The sequence below is a fragment of the Perca fluviatilis genome, chromosome 5 (assembly GCF_010015445.1).
Source record: "Perca fluviatilis chromosome 5, GENO_Pfluv_1.0, whole genome shotgun sequence".
Classification (NCBI taxonomy): domain Eukaryota; kingdom Metazoa; phylum Chordata; class Actinopteri; order Perciformes; family Percidae; genus Perca; species Perca fluviatilis.
The window spans coordinates 27,294,039-27,315,274 of record NC_053116.1 but is presented as its reverse complement, the minus strand read 5'-3'; the positions used below and the strand labels follow the sequence as shown (position 1 = coordinate 27,315,274).

General features: G+C 38.6%; 1 protein-coding gene and 1 long non-coding RNA gene across 4 annotated transcripts in view; both read left to right on the top strand.

Annotated features, from left to right (window-relative positions):
* The window catches only part of mgll (monoglyceride lipase), an 84,992-nt gene that overhangs the window by 25,698 nt on the left and 38,058 nt on the right, over positions 1 to 21,236 (top strand). The gene's annotated exons all lie outside the window — the stretch shown is intronic.
* LOC120558937 lies at positions 9,715 to 12,883 on the top strand. Of its 2 annotated transcripts, XR_005639209.1 has the most exons (5): positions 9,715 to 9,801; positions 10,778 to 10,892; positions 12,337 to 12,505; positions 12,666 to 12,768; positions 12,872 to 12,883. It is a non-coding gene; the product is annotated as an uncharacterized LOC120558937 (long non-coding RNA). The 2 variants fall into 2 exon arrangements; XR_005639208.1 differs by lacking the exon at positions 9,715 to 9,801 and having other exon boundaries at positions 10,742 to 10,892.

Below are 21,236 nucleotides of genomic sequence, written 5' to 3'. Positions count from 1 at the left end.
TGTGTGTGTGTGTGTGTGTGTGTGTGTGTGTGTGTGCATGCTTTTATTGCTTAATCTCTGGCAGCTATTTAACATCAACATATTCATATTCAGATATGTGCTTTCCAACGCTTCTGGGATTTTTGAAGGTTCTTCTCTCTGTATAGGTGACTTGATCTGGAAATAGGGAGGCAATTGTTTTTGATTGAATAAAGATAAATGGCTTTGCTAACTGTTTATATGCCAGGTCTGTTCTGCATTAAAGCTGGTGGTTCAGTGGCATCAACATTGGATTAAAATGGCTGACAGGGCCGGTGAATGGACCACCTATATAAGTAAAAATATGTAAATAAATATGTTTGACTTGGTTTCAATGAAGTGACAATCACCATGGCTCAGATGTAGTTGTGCTAATGGATGCTAAATGTAGCAGATTTCCCCCCAACATTTTTAGTTTACTCACGATAATACAAGTAGTAATTTTAACAAACCCGTTTAGCATTATCGTTTGGATTTGTTTTAAGCATGACCACAATCTTTCCCTAACATTAAACTAGAAGACCATCTTGCAATGGGATAACACCAGCTACGATGCCAAATCAGGCCAGGGTCGTAAAGCGCTCTCCTAGCGACTTACTTCCAAAGCCCTTGCTTGGACCACACTCACTTTTTAACTCAGCCTTCATTTTGCTCTCAACTACATACCTGTAGGGCTGTGGTAGTTACCACATTTTTCTCTGATGACACACACACACACACACACACACACAGGTTTGCGGCACTATCTTTGTGGGGACCCGTCATTGACATAATGCATTCCCTAGACCCTTACCCTAAGCTTAAAGGAATATTTCACCGCTGGAAAGCTGAATATATCTTTAAATTGGGTCACTTATGTAGTAGAAATGTGAAAAAAAAATTTAAATTGGTGCCTTCTAGGCCGAGAAAAGCCAGAAAATGTGTTTTGGTCTTATATGGATGAAAAACACCAAATCCCAGAATGCACCTGCTTCGTTGCTTTGAGTCCACTCCCAAGCCACGCCTACCGCTTCACAGACAGACCGAGGCATTCAACTCAACTCAAGCGTGTTTTATTTCAACCATATACATGAAACAACGTTTCATCGTGACTCAACGACATTATATTAAAACGACATACGAAACAGGCTACATTTAGTACACACACTTTATAGGCTCCGTAAAGTGCAGCTAACACATACTAGCATTAGCGCTTGGTGGGCTGTAAACACCGAGCATAAACACAGCCGTGAATTAGCGTGCAATGTAGAATGGTCGGCATTTAACAGTCACAAACTCCACCAGCAGTTAGCAGTTAAATGGATACAAATCACCACATTTCTGCGCTACTCGGTGTTAACACAGCCCACCTCTTTTACCTGGCGACAGAGCATCTCTAGCTCGGAGGGCTAGCAGGCCTGGTAGCTGGACAGTCCAGTACACTATTCAGGCATGTTTCCACAACAACAAAAACACGGCAGTCTCTCAACTCACGTTGGGAGTTTCGTTGAAGTTGGATGTAGTCCAGTTTGTGGTCTAAATGAGCGGACACTCCACCAGCAGTTAGCAGTAGCTAATTGGATTTTATTTCTACACCAGTCCGTTTAACACAGCCCACCTCGCGAGAGCAGCCTGGTAGCTGGATAGTCCCGGTTCCGGTACACTGTTGTTCAGGCATGTTTCCACAACAACAAAAACACAGCAGTCACTGAAATCACGTTGGGTGTTTCGTTGAAGGAGGATGTAGTCCAGCTTGTTGTTTAATGAGCAGACACTTGCAAGCAGGATGGATGGGACAGGTGGACAGCTAGCGTTAGCTTTCCACCTAGCCAATGAGGATGTCCCCTAGCCGGCTAGCGGCATTGAAGCGACACCGCTGGTCTCCGTGCGAAGAGCTGCGGCGTGAGTGTGCCGGTATTGCGTCTGTAATAGCGTTTCCTGCATATTCTCTGATCTGTACCGATGTATTCCGGTGGTTACACACCGTCCGGTAGTTTGAATGCAGATAATTGTTGTAAATGTTTTCTGCTGAAAACCGAGAGCCTGTTTAGCGAGGATTCAAGATGGCTGACAGTCGTTTTCATTCGAATACCTCGGCCGAACTCGGCAGTCAAACCCCTGTGGGCGTGTTGAAAACATCACGAAGTAGATCCTACTACGGGCTGTAGTCCTTGCCTCTGGCCCAAAAATCTTCCGATGACGCAAAATCGTCATTTTACGTCATCGGAAGATTTTTTCCAGGCCCCAAATGCAGAGATCTCTCGTCTCAGGGGGACATGAGGGAGGGAGGCACGGTCATTCAGAAATACTATCGGGTTTCTACTGATACAAAGCTGAATGCTAAATCGGTGAAGTATCCCTTTAACCATCACAACTAAATGCCTAACCTTAACCCTTACCCTCACCCTAACCATAACATAATTCTAACCCTAATCCTAAAACCAAGTCTTAACCCTCAAACAGCCCTTTAAACTTGTGGGGTCCAGCATTTTGGCCCCACAAAGCTGTCGGGACCCCACAAGTATACTGGACTCCCGGTTTTTGGGCCCCACGAATATAGTTAAACAAGAACACACACACACACACACACACGTAGGGAGGCAAGCTCTGGAATTAAAATGGCTGTCGCGTGTGTGAGAATTTTACACTCAAAAAGAGATTCATTGTCGGTTCTAGCTCGGAAGATGTTTCCCAAATTGACCGGAGTTTAGAATACCAAAACAAAGAAAGCAGAAGTTACTTAAAACATTTCAGAAAACGATTGGAAAAAAAACCTGTGACACATCTCAGAAACAAACTGCAAACTCTAATTTAAGGCTACTCCAATATAGTTGTCTGATGCAGACATAAACATCTCCTGGTTAATTAAATAAATAAATCAGTAATCAGTAAGCGGACCTTTGTTTTAAATGCAATGAGGCTAAATGAACATTTATGTACTGTGCCTGGGGTATGAGGAAATCTGGAAACCATTTGACCAGTGTTACGTACAAAATTGCAAGCTAGCTGGTAGTCCTGGCATAGGCCTACCCCGCGCCCTTGATGTATCCAATACAATCATCCACTCCAAGCCCATTTTAAGGTTTAAAACACAAACAAATATTTAATTAAGTGTCACAAGGAAAGGTTCCACAGGATGGCCAAAAAAAAAAAAACACGGTCACGGACAAAACCGTGAGACTCCACAACTAGTTAAACCTGATATTTTCAGCTCACTAACTTATGGAACCAATACGCCCCCTGTGTTCTCTTAAAGCCACAGCAACTTAAAGTCACGTTACCAAAATTAGTCGAAATAGCCTAAAAAATGTGAAGTATCAAATCCAATAAAAATGTCTTATCTATTAAACAGTTATCATTTTATTTACATAATAATAACTATAAATGTACATATATAATAGGTATACAATAAGTTGTAATTGTAATGAAAAGTAAATAAAAACATTGCTAAAAAAGAAAGAAAGCAGAAAGTGAGGCACATGCGCCCGAAAATGAGGGACATCCGATGGAGCCTCCAGCGGCACCGGAACTATCCCGTAAATGAACCGTCAATATAGACTAAATCAAAATCAATGCAGCAGAACCACAGATATTTTGTTTTTGGTTCCACATGTTCTTTCTTTTCTTGTCAAAACCTGGCAACACTACAGTATTACCCACAATGCAATTTGACTGCATTCTGTTCGGTGAGATTTTTGGGTGTCTTGGGTGGTGCTACTAGCGGCTAATGTAGCCTTGAGCCTCTAGCAGAGCAAGCAGAGATGGAGAGCGGGCTACAGTAGGTCTGCTAAGCTCACTTTATTTCTAACTCCACACCCCCAGGCTCTTTTTACTTTCAAAATCGTAGTCTTCAGCTGCAAACGACACGGACTCAAATTATGTCACTAATTTTGTGCTAAAAGGTAACCAAACCTTTTCCTCTAGTGACAAAGCTTCATCCTCTCATTAGTCATTAAAATCATCAAGCTTGTTCACTTTAAGATTTTTGTATTGTGTATTATAGTGAAAATTTCAGTCTGTAGGGGCCACTATTGGGATTTTTGCATTGAGTTTAGATAGAATTAAATTAATTAAATTAAAATGCATTACTATTTAAAACATTAACCCCACTGTGAAAGCAACACATACAAAATAAAAATAAGCTCAAGTAAAGGCCCATGAGGGAGTACTATGGTGTTACACTATATCTCACTACACCTAGTGCTATTTAAAGGTGTCAAATGATACACAGTATTGTAAATGCAACCTACATTTAGCCACCTGGACCGAGTGTTTGATTAGCAGCTTGGTGTTTCTCTTCTAACGTGATATGCAGCGGCAGTGTTTCTCTTCATACCAGCCCAGCAGACCTCCAGGTGGCATCCTCCGATGCCTAGCTCTATTTCAGTCTTCGCAGGCTACACAATTATTATTATATAGCCATCATGGGTAGAACACCGCCTCACTTTCTGTTTGTGATATGACAACACTGTCTGAATTATATGCTCCAAAACAAAAAAAGATATCCAACATCTTCACTGGCCCACTACTACGAACATGAAAGATGCGCTATGTACAGCATACTATATATGCTTACACTTACTTTAATGTTTCACAACTGTTACACCTCTGTATAAATAATAATATATCTATTACTTGTCATTATTCATATAAACATTAACTATATTCCTTTTACATTCAATTTTATTCATTTGTAATACTGTTTACACAAATTATATTACTTAATTTATATTTAATTTGCATATATTTTAGCCCTACATCTTAACTTGCAGTATTTGCTTTGGCCTAAGATTCAGATTTAGCTTTTACTTTTGCATTATTTTCTTTTTATAGTTATTTAATGAACACTGTTGTAGGGTGTCTGAGGCCTACGATTTTGCCAACAAATACTTTGATTTGTTGTGCACACGACATTAGAGCTTTAACAGGCCACATTTCAAATTCCATCAACAAAGAACTGAGCTTGAAGAGCTTTGAAAGTCAGGAATTTCAACACCTGGTGGTACAATAATAGGATATACCTACGTCACCTACCGACAAATCTTCTGCTCAAGAAATAATTCAGCATGCTTCCCCATAAGCAGGAAATTTCACTGTTGTTATTGCTATTGGGTGAAACTTTCCACTAAACCTCCAGACCCCCAGCAGAAGTGATGTAATATTCTCTGAGAGGAAGTCTGAGTGCCATGTCAAACAATTGTTCAGACTGATTCAATACGTTTGGTCAAGTACCTTGCAAAAGCCAGTGAAAACAAGATGACATGCTCTAAAGCAGCAATTTAAGTCAAATTGGGGTTTTATACAGCTCAGTACATGTGCAGAAAAGGTCAGCATATGGCCTTTTCGCCTGTTTTCATATTTTACAGAAGACAACCATCTATAGACATCTAACTGATGTCATTATCTAACAACTAAAAGGGCAGATTTTGACAAGACTCAGTGACACTTACAGATGAATCAAAGCAACCTCTCTTTCCTCATCGTGCAGTTAGACATGTTATTGTACACAAAAGGTGAATACATAATCAAGTATTTATAACTGCACTGGCAGGCTGCCCAGTCTGGTTTATTACATACACATGTAATGGGACACACTAGGGTGTGACTGCCCATCTGGGTTAACGACAATCTCCTCGTTTCCTTATGGCGCCTCTGCTGGAATCCATTGACATTTCTTTGTTTATGTCGGGCCAACTTTCATGGGGGTGTCTGTCAACCATATCAAACTCAATTATTCCCAGTGAAGTCAGATACTTATGCCTCCACCAAAAAAGTAATTTCACACCAATTAAAAGCTGCAACAACAGAATCTGCAATTCGGCATTGCAGACCCCTTCAATTGTGCCTGCAGCCCTGACAATGTGATACAATGAGGTCAGTGGCAAGCTGAGCATGACGATCATAATGACTCTGTCTTTTTTTTTTTTCACAGGATAAAATAACGAAACAGGAAGGAATGATATTAAGAAAATCCACACTACATGACAGCGGGCTGTCTATGGGGAAAAAATAGAGAGCATTCCTTTAAGTGCTAAGAGAAATAAACACACAGCAGCTGTTGGAGGCTATCGTGAGATAATTAAAACTCGCACAATACCTGTCTCTGCCCCATTGGGTTTTACAGCAAATGTTAAACTGACAGATTATATTTAATGAAAATTGGGTTGTCACTGCGGCCATAAGAGGTGAGGAAAAAATTAGCACGGGTTAGTGAATCACTGTATTTAGTGCTGCGTTGTCGTAAAAAAACGTCAATAAAAAAAAACATGGATGGACATAAAAAGAAAGGTTGGCTCCACTGCATCCATCTTGGACTTGAGCATCTACGACACTGAACCCGTTGGGTTCCAAAAATCCTTTTATTATGTTGTGCCAGCAGGATGCAGCCTCTTATCAAATCTCTCATCCCACTGGACCTGTTATGGGAGATTTTCTCTGTGGGAGTCTTATTATTGACGGTTTTCTCATTTGAATAATTTTGCAATAACAAGAAAATGAATTTCCTGTGTCCCTTGCCTGGTAGCATTCATGCAGCTAAAAAGTGTATCAGTGTTTTAATAGCTTTCCTGTGGCTGCTGTTGCATCACTTTGCACACAGGCCAGGAAACTATTTGAATGTAGCCTGCTTGAAGATAATCTTCTGCTAATAAGGGTATTTGTATTCCTCTGTCACAATGGTTTTATTGGCTCATTATTAAATGCATAGTTTTATGTTGTGCCTGTTTCACTGTCAGTTTGATGGGATTTAATGCAGAAAATACAGTAGCAACTGTGCTATAACGCATAACACACATCTGTTGGCAAACAATAACACACAGCGCCGGATTAAACCTTAATCCTGGAAAATACCATAAATATCATAAAAAGTACTACCAGCAAAACCTTCGTACTTAAAGTATCTAAAACAAAAAATACTATACCACAATAATGGAGCCCAACAGGCCTCACTCAGTGCTAATATTATTATCCTAATGTTTATTGTTATTACTGATGCATTAACATATAAGTAACATTTAGTATAGAGTGGGTTATTTAATGTTTAACAGTATATGTAAAATCTTTATAGTAACTTATAGAGCTATGTATGTGGAGGTTGCTATTTTGGGTGACCGCAGTTCCAAAAGTCAAGCGATACCGCCCACTTCACAATAGGGATGCAGCGATTAACCGATTTCACCATTAACCACGCTTTAAAATGTCACAGCTAATTAATCGGAAAGGCTCCTCTACAACTGTTAACTGACTGCACATTATGTGTAGCAGTGTGTGCAGTTCTTATTAAACCTCCTTGACAACATAAACGCTTGCGTGCGCGAACATACACGGCACATCAGACGCCGGTCACCCCGGGTATTGACTGTCAGAATGTATAATGGTGTCCCGGGGTGGGATAACTTACGGCTGCAATTCGTTTTTTTTATGTTACATCAAGTAAGCAAATACCAGGAAGACAGAGAGCAGAGCCAGCCCCTGACCTCACAATGGCTGAAGCTTCAACGGGGAATTCAACCCAAGTTGGTAAGCTTGCTAGCGACTTTGTTTATTAACGTTGTTAAGTGTTTGTTAGCTTGTCAATGTTACCAGTTAGCTAACAACGTAAAGGTACTTCATTGTCACATGCACGTACATGTAGCGAAATTCATTCTCTGCATTTAACCCATCCCTCAAGAGAGCAGTGGGCAGCCATTTACACCTTTCTTTCGCCTGGGGACCAACTCCAGATCTGACTGGAGAACCTAGTACATGTTTTTTGATGGTGGGGGAAACCGGAGCAGCCGGAGGAAACCCACGCAAACATGGGGAGAACCTACAAACTACACACAGATAGGCCCAGAACAACCTGGATTCAAACCCATGCTGCTAGCTGACGATAGCGTTACGTTCGTACGAGTCAAAACTCTGCACAGCTCAAACATGTCACTGATGTTACCACTTAACATAATTTAACTTAACTTAAGTTATTATTATCCCCTATGGGACGTAAGGCTGCAAACAAATTTCTTCATCGCATTTCATCCCTGGCAACATGCTGCACATGCACATCTCCCTGTGACAGAAGCTCCTCCAACTTAAAAGGACCAACTTTTTCTTAAGGACAGCACTGTTGCCAACTTAATTAATGCATAATCGTGACAATCGTGAAACCATGATTATTCTTCAGACTATAATCGTACCAACAAAATCTATAATGGTTGCATCCCTACTTCACAACTCTATAGCTGTAAATAAAAAAGACAATATAGTACTCAAGATGTTTCTTTAAAATTGAACTTAAGTATAGTAATTAGGGCTGTCAATCAATTGAAATTTTTAATAGCAATTAACCCTTTCAAAATCATCCCTGGTTGAGCCCTCTATGTGAAAGGGTTAAAAGATATACTTTATTACAGTATATTCCCCAAATGCAGAAAAAAAACCATTATTTTACAGTGGCAATATATTAAAGTACAGAGGTGTCAAAAGTATTCACATTCATTACTCAAGTAGAAGTATAGATACTAGGGTTTGAAAAGACTTCTGTAGAAGTTGAAGTATGAACTCAAGCGTTTTACTCAGGTAAAAGTGTAAAAGTACTGGTTTCAAAATTACTTAAAGTATAAAAGTAAAAGTAATGTAAGGGGGAAAAAAATGCCATTAAGGACAAAAGCTTAGCCCACCCCACAGGGGCCTATAGTGCACTACCCCACCTCCAGAAATTTTTTTTTTTCTAAAGGCCATAATGACTATAATAATGTTATATTAAAATCATACCTGCAAACTCAGAAGGGCTGAAAAAGGTGACACATCTCTGAGTCTGTGTTTTTCAGACAACGGCAGCTACAGTCTGGTGTTAGAATCCTCTCCAGTGAACTACAGACACACTTTTACACCGTTTAGCTGTCAGCATTTTAACCGTGTTTACTCCAGCTGCTAGCTAACGGTAGGCTAACATTATCTGCTCTTGAGTGTAGTGTTAACTAGCGTCCCGTGCTGCGATGTTTCAGTTCCCTCTAACGTCCGTTTTCGGAGCATCAGAGAGAAGCACAGGCATTTCAGTAGCACCTACACTGTCAGAAAAAGAGGTACAATACAGGTCCATTTTTGTTCCCTAAGGTACAAACTTGGCAAATGTACCCTTAAAAGTACAAAAATGTACCTTTAAGGTACAATTATGCACCTCTAAGGTACAATTATGCACCTTCCATTGTAAATTGTGGACTTTTCTAGGTGTAAGGTACATATTTGTCCCTTACATATTTGTACCTTAATGTTTAAATGTAAAACGGCAGGAATTTGTGGATGGTCATCACAGCAGCAATGTCATCTCTCATTATAGAAATACAAGTTAACCTATACTATCAAAATCAATAACTCAATAATTGTCAAACTAAATTATTAACTGTAAAGTTTTGGGATGTAGGCAAAATAAATCAGAATGTTTTTTTGGTGAAGTGTCCCTTTGAATCATTTTTAATCATGTTAATGAGGAGTATGTAATAATTTATATTCACAAACCGAATTGAAGAATTTAATTTTCAAACCCTTTACCCTATTTATATTTAGAAGAAACAGATAAATAATTGTTAACGCTTTAAGTTGTGTTCTATTGAAAGGATCTAGCTACAGGCTAACGACAGCTCCGACTCGGGCGGAAGCATAAAATATTGCAGCGGAAGGATACATGAGTGAATCAACAGTTATCCAACTGTCAGTCTCCGTCAGTGTCAAGTCGGAGGATGGCGCTTGGACATTTATCAACGGAGGATTTAATCACGGAGTTACTTCGTTTTGAGGTCACTGAAGAGGAGCAAGTAAATTCAAAAGGTAAATTATGAATTTTTAATCAGTGTTTGTGGTGTTAATATTCTGAAGTTGGAAGTTAACTTTACCGTTAGCGCTAGCCAAGTTCATACTCTGTCAACATTAGCTAGCTAGCTACACTCGACATTGATGATTGCCATTATTAACTTTAACTAGTTAATTAAAACATTAGCTAGTAGTATTATGTCCCATATTGCCATTCTACACGTTATTACATGGTACTAAGCTAGCTAACGGTACAGTTCACCATTGAGTTCGGGTACCTAGCTAGCTAACGTTAATGTTCACTACAAAACTACTGCGTCAGAGGAGAAAAAAACGTTTTTGCCGCCAAAAGTCTCTTGTTCTGACAGACGTTAACGCGAGCTATGAACGTTAGCGGGACTGCGCCAGAGGAGAACGATAAAAGCGTGTTTGCCGCCTAACAGTCTTTTGTTCTGAAATATATGTTAATGCTAAAGCAAAGCCATTTGGGCAGAATTTGACTATCGGTAGCCAGTCAGGGTTTGAAATTATGATTTATTCTTTATTTTGTCGGCCAAAACTGTCTTACATTTTTGTAAAACCATGTAATGTTAACGTGGACTAACGTAAAATTACAACACCAGTCACCTTAACTGACAGAACCGACCAACGGTTATAACCTTCCTTTCGAGCTAATGTTAACGTTTAGCGTGAGCTGCTGTTCTCAAAAGAACCCGATTACTATCGTTAATGGTTTTAACTTTCTTTCCCTGCTGTCCTGGAAAAAAAAGTAAGATAGGCCTGACGTTACGTTATATTGTGTGTGTGTGTGTGTGTGTGAGAGAGAGAGACATTTCCAGCGTTAACGTTACAGTCTGGAGCATGATACAGAAGCGTGACTTAGCTAGGTATCAGCATAGCTAATGTGCTTGTTGTGTAACATTACATTATGCTGTTACCACAGTGGTGGTTAACAAGTGCTGTTTTTCTTTGTGTGTTTCATACCTCTTTGAAGGATTGTTTAAGAAGCAAGCCAAATTCAACCGATTTGTTCAGCAGTGGAAAGAAACCGTGACAGTAACCATCGAGCCTGTCCCGGTACATTCAGAGAAGGCTACGGCGGAATCAAGGTACCGGTAACAGTAATGTGTTATGTCTTTGTTATAACGTTAGGCCTAAAAACCATGGAAAGTAACTCTCTAATCTAATAGACATATCATCTAGCTTTAAGGTTACTACTGAAGAAGTTTTTATCTGGATCTGAATTCACCTGGCTCCGGTAGTTTATGTAATGTAACATTATGCATTAGTGTGTACACACTCTACACGGAATGTAACTAAGTACATTTACTCCAGTACTGTACTTCAGTCCAAATGTTGAGGTACTTGTACTTTACTTGAGTCTTTTCTTTTCATGCCACTTTCTACTTCTACTTGGTTACATTTCAGAGAGAAATATTGTACTTTTTACTCCACTACATTCATCTGTTACAGCTTTAGTTACTAGTTACTTTAGTTACTCTGCTACATTCATCTGTTACAGCTTTAGTTACTAGTTACTTTAGTTAATCTCGCCACATTCATCTGTTACAGCTTTAGTTACTAGTTACTTTAATTACTCCGCTACATTCTTCTGTTACAGCTTTAGTTACTAGTTACTTTAGTTACTAGTTACGCTTAGTTACTCTGCTCCATTCATCTGTTACAGCTTTAGTTACTAGTTACTTTAATTACTCGCGCACATTCATCTGTTACAGCTTTAGTTACTAGTTACTTTAGTTACTCCACTACATTCATCTGTTACAGCTTTAGTTACTAGTTACTTTAGTTACTCCACTATATTCATCTGTTACAGCTTTAGTTACTAGTTACTTTAGTTACTCCACTACATTCATCTGTTACAGCTTTAGTTACTAGTTACTTTAGTTACTCCACTACATTCATCTGTTACAGCTTTAGTTACTAGTTACTTTAGTTACTCCACTACATTCATCTATGGCAGCTTTAGTTACTAGTTACTTTAGTTACTCCACTATATTCATCTGTTACAGCTTTAGTTACTATTTACTTTAGTTACTCCACTACATTCATCTGTTCCAGCTTTAGTTACTAGTTACTTTAGTTATTCCGCTACATTCATCTGTTACAGCTTTAGTTACTAGTTACTTTAGTTACTCCGCTACATTCATCTGTTACAGCTTTAGTTACTTTAGTTACTCCGCCACATTCATCTGTTACAGCTTTAGTTACTTTAGTTACTCCGCCACATTCATCTGTTACAGCTTTAGTTACTTTAGTTACTCCGCCACATTCATCTGTTACAGCTTTAGTTACTAGTTACTCCGCCACATTCATCTGTTACAGCTTTAGTAACTAACAGTATGGTTACATTTCCCTACATTTTAAGATTATTGTTTTATTTAAGAGTCCATGCAGGGTTTGTCTACATGTTTTATTTCCCTACATTTGTGTTGGAGTTCATATTAAATTAATAAAGGCTCTCTTTGAAATTTAATTTTAAAATCCTATGATAATGTTGTGACATGTTTCCCGTTTGTTTGTGCTGTGTTGCAGCTATTTCAGGAAATGGGCCGGCTTCATGATGAAATGAATATCTGCCGAAGATTCGAAGATGGCTTTAAGGTCCTAGTACCCACAGTGCTTAGATTGACTCAAAGGAAATCTCCCCTTGCAGATCTGGCTTTGGAGGAAAGAGAGGCTGCCCTCACCGAAGATGTCCCTGGTAAGTAACTCACTGATCAGCAATGGTCACCCCTAGTGTTGTGGAGCCATTTAAGCTTAATTTCTTTTCTATTTGTCTTCAGAAGATAAGGCCTAACCAACCAAAATGCACTGTACATTCACGTAATACACTTTCTTTTATATTTTTACTTATTTTTCAGGGATTGATTTCAGAGCTGCAATCCTGCTGTTGCCGATCCTGTTCAGGGAGAAAAATGACATTCTCGTCATACTTGGGGAGGTGTGCAATTTGCGTATTTTTTGGTGGGTCTATAAATGTATATATTTGAAAAGTTGTTTTTTATTAATCTTTGTGGTAGATTTCTGCAATTCAACTGAGTAAATACTACTTTATGATCTCTTGCAGAATCAGCCACCGACGCGCACATTCTACTGTACAATTCCACGATGTTGCTGACTGGAGGACTGTGCTCACTCAAAGGGTCCCTGCAGTGGTCAAACTGGATTCAGTCAGTCTGCTGATGTTTCCCTTCAAATCTCATGCAACCGTAAAGGACCGTAGGGACAACATTAGACTAGAATAATGGATCAAGTAATGACATTTTGGAGTTATCACATTTCCAAACTCTTTTTCCATAACACACACAAAAACTCAGAAACTAATTGGTCAAGAAGACGAAGAGGAGAGTCTTTTTTATTTATTTTTACAAGCGGTGCCATTAGCCTTCAGGTACCCCGGTGAGCATCAAGAAGGGGGGAATAAACTTCTGTGAAGCACATCCAACAACACTGGATCCATGTAAAGTATTTTTTGAGAAAGCCACAGGCTTATTTGTCCTATCATTTTGTCCAATAGACATCTTTCTTAGTTCCTCATTTAGTTCTTGTATGGTTATATGTTTTTCTTGATGAGCTTTACATACAACAAGCCTCAATACCAACGATGCTACACCCTCCAAGAAATCATGCATGACATCTGGAGGAAGAGATGTGACGTCAAAGTAATCTAATTGGTCAAATACACGTCCACCACAAACTCCATACATTCCTTTGTTTTCTGGATTTTGTTTTACACATTCTAAATGGTATCTGTGTACATACACATTTCTTAAAACAAAATCTGATTCACTGAAGTTCTTTTTCATCTGCGAGGGAGTAGCAATGCAGTATCTACAGATTCCACCAGCACCAAAAGACATGGTAAATCCACCTACCATGTGAGATGTAGGGCTGCTCCCTCTTAGTCGATTAGTGGACTAATCGGTGGTTTTGGTCTCAGTCAACTTAGATCTCTTTAGTCCATTAGTCATGTTTGATGCTTTTTTCATGCTGAATGACTTATTTCCAAGAAACGTACGAGCACATCTCTGGTAAACACTAGGGGTGGGGGGAAAAAATCGATACAGCATAGTATCGCAATATTTTCCGTGGCAATACTGTATCGATACACAGACGCCAAGTATGGATCTTTTATTATGATATATCTGTTGGTCAGTTTGTCTGATTGACAATCCCATTTTGCAGCAATACAATTGAAGTGAGATGAGCAAACAGAGAAATGTATCTCTTGTCTTTAGATAAAACAGATGTTGACAAAGTTTTCTTTTGGGGACATAATTTGAGATTGGGAAAAAATGGAAGTTGGAAAAAAGGTAATAAATTACAATATATTGCAGAATATTGCAATATCTTTAAAAATTGCAATAATATTGTATGCGTGACGTATCGGATGATATTGTATTCCCACCCCTAGTAAAAACAAGAATCAAAGTGGTGCTTTAACATGACTCTTTGCGGAGAAACTCAGATTTACAGATTTGTCGATTAAATCAACCAATCGCTTAGTCGATACAATTGAATGAGTGAGTTTCTTAAGGTCATCCAGTTATGGTTTCAAAATTACATCTAAACCAAAACTTTGATGTGAACGTAACGGACAAGCAAAGCTAGATGGATATGTTTTAGCTGTGAGCCGTACTTTAACCTACGTTCCAACAGTGTTGTAGAGCGTTGTGGATGAGCTCAAAGCTTGTGTTTTTTTAATCCAAACACAGACATCATTCAGCGTCATGTAGTTTATCCTTTAAGTGACTCTTATGATTTTATTGTTTTATAATGTATTTTACTTTGGTGTGGTGTGCTGAAGTGTTTTGCTTGGTATTTGATAAAAGACTATTATGTTTCTATATTATGTTTTTCTGCATGATAGTTTTGTTCTTATTAGTGATGTTCATGAAATTGAAAGAAGGAAAAGATTTTTCCTTTTTTTTTGAGTGGCAGTATGAAGTTGTCAGTTGTTGAATTAAATGCTTCTTAAAAAAATTATTCAATTTTTTTAAAATGTTCTTTATATCAGACATGACATCCTAAAACATTGTGGCATTTTATTTTGGGATGTTACATCGTATGGTTGTGAGATGAATTATTTTTGAATCTGTGAATGAAACTGTTTTCCATTTAAGGACTAAAATAAATGTCTAAAATTCAGTTAGTTGTTTGCCATTTTATTTCACTTCTTAAGGAATAAAAAGGAACTTTTTTGCCACCTAAAGGTACAAAATGGCTTTGTCACTGGGGCGGTACCTTAATGGGACAAAATTGTACCTTTTCCAGAGGTACTTTATTGTACCTTTGTTTAAGGTACATTATTGATCCTCAAAGGTACAGTATTGTCCCTTAAAAGGTACAAAGAGGTAAGGTACAAATTTGCTCCTCTGCCTCAAGGTACAATAATGTACCTTTGAGGGTACCACCCCAGTGACAAGATTTTGTACCTTAAAGGTCCTGTTTTGTACTTTTTTTTCTGAGAGTGTAAATAAGGCACCGAAATCCGCGTTGCTATTCGGTCTGGTAGATAACGGTCGTTAAGGTGCCGTATTAGCACCGGGTCTGTGCAGGTGCGATGGATCGCGTACAGACCAATATGGTGTCGGAATGGTATATGTTTATACTTCTCATCCAACCACAATCAGATTCAGTCTCCAGATGGCGCGATTTATCTGGATAGTTGTGTGTGTGTGTGTGTGTGTGTGTGTGTGTGTGTGTGTGTGTGTGTGTGTGTGTGTGTGTGTGTGTGTGGGCGGTGTGTGTGTTTTTGAACGATGACAAGCCGTAATGAAAAAAAGCCAAACTGAAATAGGAGTAACAGGCTATTTTTAAAATGTAAGGAGTAGAAAGTACAGATAATTGCGTGAAAATGTAAGGAGTGGAAGTAAAAAGTCTGCTGTAAAATAATTACTCCAGTAAAGTATAGATACCCAAAATTTCTACTTAAGTAAGGTAACAAAGTATTTGTACTTGGTTACTTGACACCTCTGTTAAAGTAAAAGTACCAAGATGAACTTTATTGCCCTCAAACAGATTAATCGAGTTTTTAAATAAATAAACATTTTCTTAAATTTAAAGAAAGTGATGAATACCATGAAATATAACCCAGTTGCGATCAACAATTACTGTTATAGCAAAATCCCTGTCTGAAGTCTTTGCCTCTCTGTATTACTGGTCTTAGTAGTGCAGATTATTTGAACAGGAGACACATTTTTCTAATTAACCAGACAAGAAATGTGGGCTTCAGAGTGCCATTTCTGTCTTTGTTTGATCATTCCTGTCCTCTTAGAAGCAGGTAGTGCTACTGCAGGATCTGTATTGGCTAATTAGATTTTATTCTTCCCCCCAAACACAGGGAAGTTGTTAGCACATGGTGTTCTCTTGATCCTGTAAAATTTCCCCAAGACATTCTTTTACTGATTCCTGTTTTTTGCAATAACAAAAGCGAAATCATCTAAACAAGCTGGAAAGCGGGCACAAACTTGACAAAGGTAATTTCAGGGCATGTCAACATGCCAACTTGCCCGAGACGTCACTACAAACAACAATGGGTATCAGCTGTTTAGTGCTCAAACCTTATTACTTTTGCAAACCTGATTTTAGCGATGGAATAAGATACATGACGACAGGCTCAGCTCAGTTGTAGCCTAAAGTCAACAGCCTATCTGCGATTCCCTGAATGAAGGCGCCACAGCCTACTGTTCAGTCTGCGCAGATAACTTTGGGGAACGGTCGTCAGAGTATGGCTACTTTCAACCACTGAAAAGGTATGGCTAATGGAGTGGAAAATTAAATCTAATCAAATGACCATGTTAAGTAGGCTACAGGTGTAGTATTTGTGGAACCAATCTGTGATCCCTGATCACAATGATGGCAATTATATCTGAATTAGCCTAGCTACTTACCACCACAGAGTCCAATTTTGTTGTGCTTAAATTGCTAACTGAAGGCAAATATAGCTAGCTTAGGAGTAGCCTACAACAAGTTTTTAAAGTGTGCTAGCCTGCTGTAACGGCATGAGCACCGCTAAAAATACCCTAGCGCCGCCACTGCCGTTACCTCCCTATCAGAGATTTCTTATTTTTAACTGTCAATGCCAATGAAAAATAAATAATTTGACCTGACGGATCATTAGACTAATTCATATCAGAACTGAAACACTGGAACAACAAACCCTGACCCACAGTCTGTTTCCACATAGATGGATATACGTTTCTTTTTTTTCTTTTTTTAAGAAAACAGCCAGATTAAGGTGAGAAAGTATAAGATAAGTCTTTAACATTATCCCACTGCACTGAACAGCAACCCCATATTCACATATGTTGTAAATAGGTGAATTTATAACCTTTGGTAGCCTACACATACATTCTCTGTTGATTGGTTGATTGCATTTGCCTTCTGGTTGACAGCACAAAGGAGTGAAGAGAATAGAGAGGGAGAAGGGCAGAGAGAGCAAGATGAACAAGGTGAGAAAATGGCAAGGTAGACTATAAGACATATATATATATATATATATATATATATATATATATATATATATATATATATAGTAGGACTACTGTGTTTTGTTTTCTCTTTTATTTGAAGATTATTTTCTAGTTGATTACAAAATGTTTTGTATGTGATTGTCAGTGATATGACGGAGGGAGAGGAATAGAGGGAGAGAGGAGGATGGAGCGAGAGAGAGAAGGATGGAGAGAGAGTGGACAAAGAGAGGGACCTGGAAGAACCAGGTGAGAAAGTGGACATATATTATACGGGCAAAAATACTTAAAACACTTAAAAGATTCCATTCACATTATATTTACATATGCATTTCATGGAAGACTCTTAAGAAAAATAGATGTTGGATTTTCCAAATCTGGTTCAGAGGCATTATTAGATTAGATTATTCATAATTTAGCTGTATAACCATATCAGTTTCTATCAATGATGTAAATGAAAAAGATGAAAATGACTTAAAAAAAAACATGAATAATCCTGTCTAAAAATATGTTAAGGCTTATTTTACCAGTTCAAGGTATGTGCAGGGGTGTAACTCAAAATTCTGGGCCGTGTAGAAAGGTATTTTCTATGGGCCACTCATCCACAGCTATTAATTCTAGCATCTTTTTGGGCCCTCCTCACATGAGGGCCCTGGGTACTCAGTCCCCTTTTTCCCCCCAGTCCAACACCCCTGGGTATGTGTGCTACAATAATCATGCTTTTCCACCTTTTTTCACAGCAGATGCCTTGAATCTGTTGATAGTTTATCATAATGTCCCAATCTGTCAATTTCTTTCCCCAAAACTCACCAGAAGCCATGATTTAAGGGTTTAAAAAAAAAAAAAAATCTTACAGGGGCATGTCTCCGGACCCCCCTAGCTTAACTGCAATCAACTTTTCATTAGGAGCTGAGCCCCCCAAAAGGTTAAATCCTAGAATCGCCCCTGGGTATCAGCTCGACAGAAAATAACGGATACGACTTGAGGTATATTATCATGACCTTCTGTTTGGTCTGTTTGCAGCGTTCAGCTGGCAGGGGAGACAGAGTGTACACAGAGATTTGTTGTCTGAGTGTTTACGTGGACTATTGACAAAGCCGCGGATGAAGAAGGTGTCCATTAAAACACCTCCGGCTCTGCTTTTGCCATCGTTTGAGAGAGTCAAATCATTTATCTTTTAATATGAAAAGAGAACAAAATCAATTTGGAATGAACCGCCAACACCAATAACCTGGGGGAATTACCATTGTGCAAGCTATATGATATGTTGCTAGGGCAGAATATAAATGTGTTAAAACAGACATAACTTGCATCTGTTATCCAGGAGAGTTTATTCCAACCTCTTAAAGTACAATATATCAAGTCTAACATAAAGCCACACGGTCTGACATCATTGCAACTTTTGTATATAAAAAATCACCATGGTTGCCAAGCAGTTTTTTCAAATTTGGCCCAGTTGTTATTTAAGTACTTAGTTGGCTGGAAGGAACAGCACACTCTTCAGATTTAGGAAACCCGCGTGTGCAGGCCCAACGTCTGTTGGGAAAGGGCCAATTGCTTGGCTTTGGGTAGCGCTGCTTGCAGCTTTCACGAACCGCTCATCTGAACAATTTCACACTCGACACTGTGCTTCCTTGGATCGTGAGCATAACACCTGTCATGACATAGTTAGCGTCAAGTTATTTGCTAACAGCTCAGGGATCAGGCCATTTCCTGGAACAAAAGCGTTCTTTACGAAAGTTTCATCGCTGATGCTTGAAATGTTTGAGTTTGCTACAATGTAACATCTCCGGTCTCTATTTCTTCATCTGTTCTTGAATGTACTGTAGCGAAAGTGACGGAGAGCAGCCGTAATCCAGTATGCAGTTTGGTGGTGTAACAGTTAATAAGGGGTCCCCCCTCAATGATTCTAGACAATGGACAAGGACAGACAGATGGAGACTTCCATTTCAGTTACATTATTCTAACCTTAACTAAAATATGGCAGATGGGTATATGGAGTATTTTAATAAACTCTTTAACCTACAAAAGATCCAAGTGAAGCTCAGGTTTGAAGATGTTAAACAGAACAGGGACATATTTTGTATCTAATTTTATAAACTAGTCTGGGTGGCAGCTTGACATTAATACATGCTGCAAAATTTGGTTTATACATTTAATTTTGGTTCATTTGATCATGTTGACATTGAGTATCATACATGGAAAATACAGTACAAGGGAAAGCTACAGTGTCTGCATACAGCTAAAGGTACCTTGTGGAGCTTTAACCAGTAGTAGCCAATGGAGCTTTGTTTTAACAAGCAGAACCCCATTGTGTTTATATCTTGTGCATTTGCACCAGGACGGCAAAGATGCAATTAATTACACAGAAACACACCAGCAAAAATCCAGCAATACAGGATTTAAAATAACTTTACTCAACTGCAGCCCATTAGATGAGTGTTACTATTACATGCCTACACTGCAGAAGGAATTACCTCCACACTTGTGAATATTCCAGCATGGTTTAGGTAGAGCTTTTGGAGCTACCTTACCCCAGATCTAACTTCCCTCATCAGCCAAAAATTATACACAACATCAGCCACTCCAAACAAAGGAGACAGAGACAGAAATATAACTTCAGAGATAGTTTTTGAGAATTTTTCTGTCAGCAAACGAACAATGCTTGATCAAATGTTTGAAGACTTCCCTAAATGCATTGACATCTTTTCATTGTAGCAACAGAAAACAAGTTGAAGCTACTTCAGACAGACTTGAGAGAGGCAGACTAACAGGGTTTTGACGGAAATCAGATAAAATTGCTGTCTTTTGTTGATTCACAATATCACAAGCTGTTGGTGAATACATAATATATCAACTCGTCAGAAGGTACCATTAAGTGATATTATTATGATATGTGGTACTTCAAAGACCATAATTATAAAATGACAGTATCATAAACATTAAGTATCAATCAAGATATTTAAAACACACAGTGATGTGAAGTATTTAAAGGAGGGACATTAGCTTTAAAGCTGCTGTAATCAAAATTATTATATTAACAATTGATCAAATAACTATGTGTATGTGAAAGGTATCACCTTGAGTGATAACAGAGAATTATCAAGCAACCCTGCCATTCCCCTCAGCTCTTACGGCATTCATAGTGCCTTTAGCTGATTGTTTTGGTTTTCCAGAATGCAGATTTAGCGTTTGGTTCACTCTTAATGCTCTCAATGTTGATTCCAGATGCAGCAGGCAGCTGTTTTAGGAGAAAGTTCTATAAGTACTTTAAGTGCAACCTGCTCAACACCAAGGGTTTACATTTGAGGTTTTTGGTGAAATTTCTTGACAACTATTGGATGGATCGCCATTAAATGTGGAAACCGACATCTCATTTTCCCAACCGGATGAATTGTATTAACTTTGGTGACCCCTTTACATTTCCTCTATCAACATCATAAAGTCAAAGTTTTCATTTGTCCAATACTTTGGTTTCTAAATACCAGCAAAACTAACGACATTCCCATCAGTCTCGGATGTACTTTATGTTTGGTACTAGGCTTTTTCACAATTTCCTATTCAGAAGTGTGATCACAAACTGTTTTAAATTAATAACTATGCCAAAAGTTGCTGAGTAGTTTGTTGCACCAGCAATACATCCAAAAACTCTGGTCTTCGTTTTGTCCTCTTGCCATGTCCTAAAATAGATCCTGATAGATGGACTTTGGCTCCAGGTATCGTGGAACGCTCAGGTTCAGGCAAAGTCACACAATAAACATTAGACATGTGTATAAAACAAACCATCTGTTACAAGCAAGAAAAAATCCACACACATTTGTCAAAATTATGATCCAAACACACGTCAAATTGCATTGACTTCTATGGGATCGTCTGTTTCTATCCCCCAAAAGTTGAGTTTTAGCAAAGTACCCATATGTGCCGGTAGTATGCTAAAGTTAGCATTTCGTCACTGTAAAC